Here is a 6,520-nt window from a genome sequence, read left to right on the forward strand (position 1 = left end):
AAATATATATAAACATATTCAGTACACTCCGTAATTATTGTTGTTTTGGCTTTGTACTCCAGCACTCTGAATTTGAAATGATACAATGACTACGAGGTTAAAGTGCAGACTGTCAGCTTTAATTTGAGGGTATTTTCCACATTAATGTGGATGATACCATGATTACGGATAGTCCTGAATTAATAGTGAATAATGAGTGAGAAAGCTGCACAAATATCACAACCCCCCCAAAAGTGCTAACCTGCCATTATTGTAATGGTGTCGTATTATTATTGTTAGCATTTTTGGGGGTTATGATATTTGTGCAGCTTTCTCACTCATTATTCATGATTAATTCAGGACTATACGTAATCATGGTATCATCCACATTAATGTGGAATGAAAGCTGACAGTCTGCACTTTAACCTCATTACTCAGGATTGATTCAGGACCGTTGCATAATCATGGTCACAACCATTAAAGTTTTAATAAACATTCTATTCTTATTTACAATTAAAGGGACTCCAAATTGACACAATACATTGTTTACCATTCACTTCTAATGGGCAGAAAATGAATCTGAAACAACCAAAACTAACAAATGCATCCAACAAGTTAGTCACAAGCTTTTGCTCCCCTACAAAAAGGGGAACTATGTACAAAAACCACTGTCATTTAAAGCGGCCCGTCTGCACCTTAACCATTAAAGCAGCCCATCTGCACCTTAACCATTAAAGCAGCCCGTCTGCACCTTAACCATTAAAGCAGGCCGTCTGCACCTTAACCATTAAAGCGGCCCGTCTGCACCTTAACCATTAAAGCGGCCCGTCTGCACCTTAACCATTAAAGTGGCCCGTCTGCACCTTAACCATTAAAGCGGCCCGTCTGCACCTTAACCATTAAAGCAGGCCGTCTGCACCTTAACCATTAAAGCAGGCCGTCTGCACCTAAACCATTAAAGCAGCCCGTCTGCACCTTAACCATTAAAGCAGGCCGTCTGCACCTTAACCATTAAAGCAGGCCGTCTGCACCTTAACCATTAAAGCAGGCCGTCTGCACCTAAACCATTAAAGCAGCCCGTCTGCACCTTAACCATTAAAGCAGGCCGTCTGCACCTTAACCATTAAAGCAGGCCGTCTGCACCTTAACCATTAAAGCGGCCCGTCTGCACCTTAACCATTAAAGCGGCCCGTCTGCACCTTAACCATTAAAGCAGCCCGTCTGCATCTTAACCATTAAAGCGGCCCGTCTGCACCTTAACCATTAAAGCGGCCCGTCTGCATCTTAACCATTAAAGCGGCCCGTCTGCATCTTAACCATTAAAGCGGCCCGTCTGCACCTTAACCATTAAAGCAGCCCGTCTGCATCTTAACCATTAAAGCAGGCCGTCTGCACCTTAACCATTAAAGCGGCCCGTGTGCACCTTAACCATTAAAGCGGCCCGTCTGCACCTTAACCATTAAAGCGGCCCGTCTGCACCTTAACCATTAAAGCGGCCCGTCTGCACCTTAACCATTAAAGCGGCCCGTCTGCACCTTAACCATTAAAGCGGCCCGTCTGCACCTTAACCATTAAAGCGGCCCGTGTGCACCTTAACCATTAAAGCGGCCCGTCTGCACCTTAACCATTAAAGCGGCCCGTCTGCACCTTAACCATTAAAGCGGCCCGTCTGCACCTTAACCATTAAAGCGGCCCGTCTGCACCTTAACCATTAAAGCGGCCCGTCCGCACCTTAACCATTAAAGCGGCCCGTCTGCACCTTAACCATTAAAGCAGGCCGTCTGCACCTAAACCATTAAAGCAGGCCGTCTGCACCTTAACCATTGTATAATTTCAAATCCAAAGTGATGTCCCAATAAGGTCACCGTATATGTTTTATGGTCAAACACCTGATCCTCCCCCAATGCTGCTGGAGTACTAGGTGTGAATTCCTATCACACAACTGATTACAATAAAACGCTTTTAGGTTTACAATACATGTTTCCCCAAGGAAATAGGTGTCACAGACTGATGTAATAAATAAAAAAAGCACGCAACAACTTTTATTAGTTAGCAATGGTTTCAAATCATTTCAAACAACAAACGAAGGCAAAACCACAGAGCAAAATGTACAGAGTTCGAGAGACCGTGTGCAATGTAACTGAAATAAAGGACTAATTACAATAGAATATCCTAAATGGGCTGAATGTAGGACCGGTGGAAGGGATCCCTCCCTCTCTCCAACCAAGGTGCATGAATTAAGAAGAAGTAGATTCAGACACTCTTGGAGGACAATAGAAGTAAATAAAGTGCTTCTTTACGTTTACAAACAAAACAGAAGCCTTTTTCTTTACTTCCATTGTCCTCCAAGAGTTGGTCAATCTCTCGAATTCTGAATTGAGGACTGGATAGCTCTCTGGCGCCATCTTCTGGCCTGAAGTCATACTAGAAATCCAACAGCTGGGGAAGAAATGAAATATGTTATGACTGTTGATTCTTATACTGTCATTCCTTGACAATAATAGGAGAGGATATTTAATAGAATTCATGGGTATATTTACACACCAGTTGAGGCAGGATCTTCTCAAAGTGTTCTATGTCCATTCGGTCACAGTCCTCTGCCTCAGCCTGTTTTATCGTTCTTTGTGCAGCTTCTGAGAAACAAAGAGTCAGAGTCTGTATTCCTAAAGCAACTCGGAGTAAAGACTGCTGATCTAGGCACAGTTTTGCATTCAGCATTTTAGATCATAATGAATACGATTATATGGATAGGGGGACACATCTGATCCTAGATCAGTATTCCTACTCTAAGATGCTTTACGAATCCTGATATCTTCATCTCATATTGAAGTTATATAAAACACCATCATCTCAGCCTGTATAAACACCTCCATTGATTTCCATGTACATTACAGCCACAATCAATCGTTTGAACTTACCTTGAACAAACACATGTAGCATCTCTGCCATAAGGAGGACAGCATCGGCACCGACTTGAGAAAAACAAAGAAACAAAGGTCAAAATGCGATGACTTAGTTAACAGCCTACAACTGCTGCTTCATTTGACTAAACATGATCAGGTCCAACTCCTTTCCAGGATAGTTACATTAAACAACTCCACTAGCTAGCAACTCGCCTTTAGTTCTCGTCCTTGAAGAAGCTTGACAGGACTTTGCTTACTGTCTCCTAAAAAGAAAGAGAAAACCCATGATTCTGAATAACAGTATGCACGATAACAGCACGTTAAAGTTACTGTAGTGAACTGCTTCCAAAAACAACTGCCAGTGTTGTCAGAAGTATCCAGTAGGCTGATGATTTAGCGCGCTACCCCGCTGAATTAGCTCCATACAGTCTGCTCAGTCTAATTTGAAAATGTGGCTTGTGATCTTGCTTTAGTCGGAATTATGTGACTCACAACATATAACAATTAATAGTATTGGCTACTTTCTCTTACCTTTTTGAATGTGACTTCCGCGCTGCTTTCCGCCATTTTCAGTTTTTGTCGATCAACGCGCTCTCAGCAGTGATTGGCTGCATCGAGTCCGTGATTATTTACGTAAAACGCATCGCGCAACGCTTCTATTCCAAAGGAAAAATAGTACCAAATAGAAATGTGGAAAATAGTAAATGTCTTAAGAAAATGTGTGTGCTTGCTAGTTTAAAGTGCATTTACAGTGTTAACAGATGAAACTATCCAAGCAGAAGATAAATCTCCTTCAACCAAACTCAATATCACTTTTGAAATACAATAGCCTATTTTTATTTATTTTTATAAATAGCCTATTAACTTTTCGACAAGTTAACAAATGACATGTTGGATTAACGTCTCCAACTCAACCAACAATAAAAGTTAAAGAATGCTATTAGTGGCTCAGATGGAACTATCCATGCAGTAGACACATCTCTTTTATATGTTGATATGTGGTTGCCTTGTCAACCAAACACAATTCAATAATACTTTTGTAATACATTAAAGAGCCTAAAGTTAAGGCTATCTTCCAAACTAATGAGTAACACACCCATAGTTATTGTAACTATACATTTCTTCTTATGTAATCATATAAAGCGTGCAGGTTGAAGATAGCATACATACTGTAGGTCGTTGAAGGTTTGTGGGGATCTTCACAAATGTGAAAAAAATCTGTGGAAATTTCAAATGGCATTGATCACGTGCACTTTTAATGTCATTTCAACTGCAATCCAGGTCATTTGGTTCTGCTAATAAATGAAGCACAGTGATAACACATTAATCTGTTGTATAAATAAACTAAATATAATTGAAATTCCCATTTGAACTTTGCTGTGGTTTTAAATGGTTGAAAGCGCAGTGATAGATATTTGGTTGACAACTAAACCAAAAATCAGACATTGTTTTTCCATTGGAATTTTGTTGTGCTTTTAGATGGTTGAAAGCATAGTGATGCAACATTGGAAATTCAACCCATTTTTAGCTGTCCTTTTGAGTGGGTAATCGCATTGATTAACGTCTCAACCCAATACTACCCAATTATCCACATTGAAAATATGTGGTGATACCAGTGGGATACAGAGGTGAGTGTGTTTCAGTGTGTGTGTGTGTGTGTGTCACAGCAGCGGTTTTACCAGGTAGGTGTGACAGGGTTTGAATTTGATGTTTGCCCTTGACACCTCTTCTGACAGGTGAACCTTGTAGTGAAATATCTTCATATCCACCTTCAGAGACACAGAAAAGTCACAGGGTTAGAGGAGAGAGAAATAAAAGATGATAGAGAGAGAGAGAGAGAGAGAGAGAGAGAGATAAAAAAAGAGGTGAGGGATGGTTGAGTTTCATTTTACAGCCAGTAGGGGGTACAATGTCTCTACTCCTGTAAAGTTATAAAATAATCCACAAGACAGCTTTCCCAAGGACAACCAGTCAGATAAACATGCTGTATTAGAGGCAGGGAATTACACTGGCCAAAGAGATCACAGCAATCACAGCCACCAATTATCATACACCATCTAAAATATACACAGGAATCTAATTGTTTCTTGTTGTATTTGTTGCAAATTCATCAACTCAAAGTTCTCTCAAAGTCCAAACTATTTTTTGTATGTAGCCTAGTTTTAATGTAGGCCCATGAAGCACTGTTGGCTGACTGGTAAGATATTTTGAGGATATTATAGCCTAGTGAAAATGGAATTCATTAGCTAATAACCCGCTAATTGTGTTGACTGGTGAATATCCCATGCATGCTGCGCTAAACAACCAGACAAGCAAATGACTGCTATAGTGGAGTTTCAGCACCATGGACATAGGTCAATCAATTCCCCTCTAATCTGACTACAGTTAGACCTGTGCTCTCGCTTTTATTAGTAAATGTCTATTTCCTATTGTAGAGGAGAGTGGGGTAAGTCAAGCAACGTTTTTTGCATTCAGCATCACCCCATCAAGGGAAACATAGTATTCTTTCTAACAAATATATTTGCATATTTTTCAGGATGATGTGTATCCCTGGAAATAATCAGAATTCATGTAAATATTACAGTTTTGAAAACATAGCTTGTTAAAAAAAACTTCTTGTGGCACAAAATACCCCTTACCCAGGGAAAATTGAGCTGCGGGACAGGGTAAATTAAGCTGCTTACTTGGTGAAAATCTGTTTTTAGGACACAATGTAAAAACGGAGCGCTGGAGCTCATCTGAGCGGTTGGGTTCTCTTTGATGTTTGAGTTTGAGTTTATTTTTATTTTTACAGGGACAGTGCACATTAATCAACATTTCAGTAAAAGTGCCGGTTTTAGCCAACCGGCTCATTTTCAACCGCAGTCCCTGGGCAGGTTATTAAAAACAATTACAATATAGACAATAGAAACATAGAACAAGCAAGACATAGCATACAGACAGAGCAACATAGGACAAGCAAGACGTAGCATACAGACAGAGCAGCATAAAACAAAAAGCAGCAAGACAAAATTCATAAAAGCAACAAAGTGTTTCCACACCTCACAAGCTACAGACAACAGACAACATGGAGTGGCAACACACAGCTAGGGACCATGTTCACAAATCTGATTGACCTTTAGCCATGTCTTCAAGCATTTTGTGAAAGTGTGATATGTGGTGCAGTTATGTGTGTCTGATGGCAGTGTATTCCAGACATGGGAAGCTCTCACAGAGAATGCAGATTTACTAAAGGTGCTTTTCCTTAGGGGAACTATACAGTCACCTCTCATGGCAGACCTTGTGGATCTGCTGCCATATGTCTGGGTTTTCTGTTTAACAAAAATATTGAGTGCAGGGGGAGCCAGGCCATTGAGGATCTTGAATACAAGACATGCGTCTTGTATATATTGTTATGTTATATTGATATGTTAAATAAATGTGTAATTCGTGATTCCGTCGAACCTACACATGAACCTGTTTTTAATTGGTTTTGTTTATTGTATATTAGCTGTGTTCTCCTTCACTTTAACCAGGCAAAAAATTGAGAATCTTGAATGATTAAGGTTTTATACTAATGGTGAAGGAGAAATAAAACATGTAAACTGTTATAGACTTGTTTATTTTGCCACTCAACCCAAACTTTAACAACCTGTATG

At 40.1% G+C, this 6,520-nt stretch overlaps 1 long non-coding RNA gene across 1 annotated transcript; it reads right to left on the reverse strand.

The window, feature by feature from the left end:
- Positions 1-1,992: 1,992 nt before the first annotated feature.
- LOC116369252 (uncharacterized) lies at positions 1,993-2,957 on the reverse strand. The gene is made up of 3 exons (XR_004208614.1): positions 2,898-2,957; positions 2,524-2,612; positions 1,993-2,418 (listed from the first exon to the last, which is right to left on the reverse strand). It is a non-coding gene; the product is annotated as an uncharacterized LOC116369252 (long non-coding RNA).
- Between the last annotated feature and the right edge of the window lie 3,563 nt (positions 2,958-6,520).

Source organism: Oncorhynchus kisutch, unplaced genomic scaffold, assembly GCF_002021735.2.
Source record: "Oncorhynchus kisutch isolate 150728-3 unplaced genomic scaffold, Okis_V2 scaffold2102, whole genome shotgun sequence".
Lineage (NCBI taxonomy): Eukaryota > Metazoa > Chordata > Actinopteri > Salmoniformes > Salmonidae > Oncorhynchus > Oncorhynchus kisutch.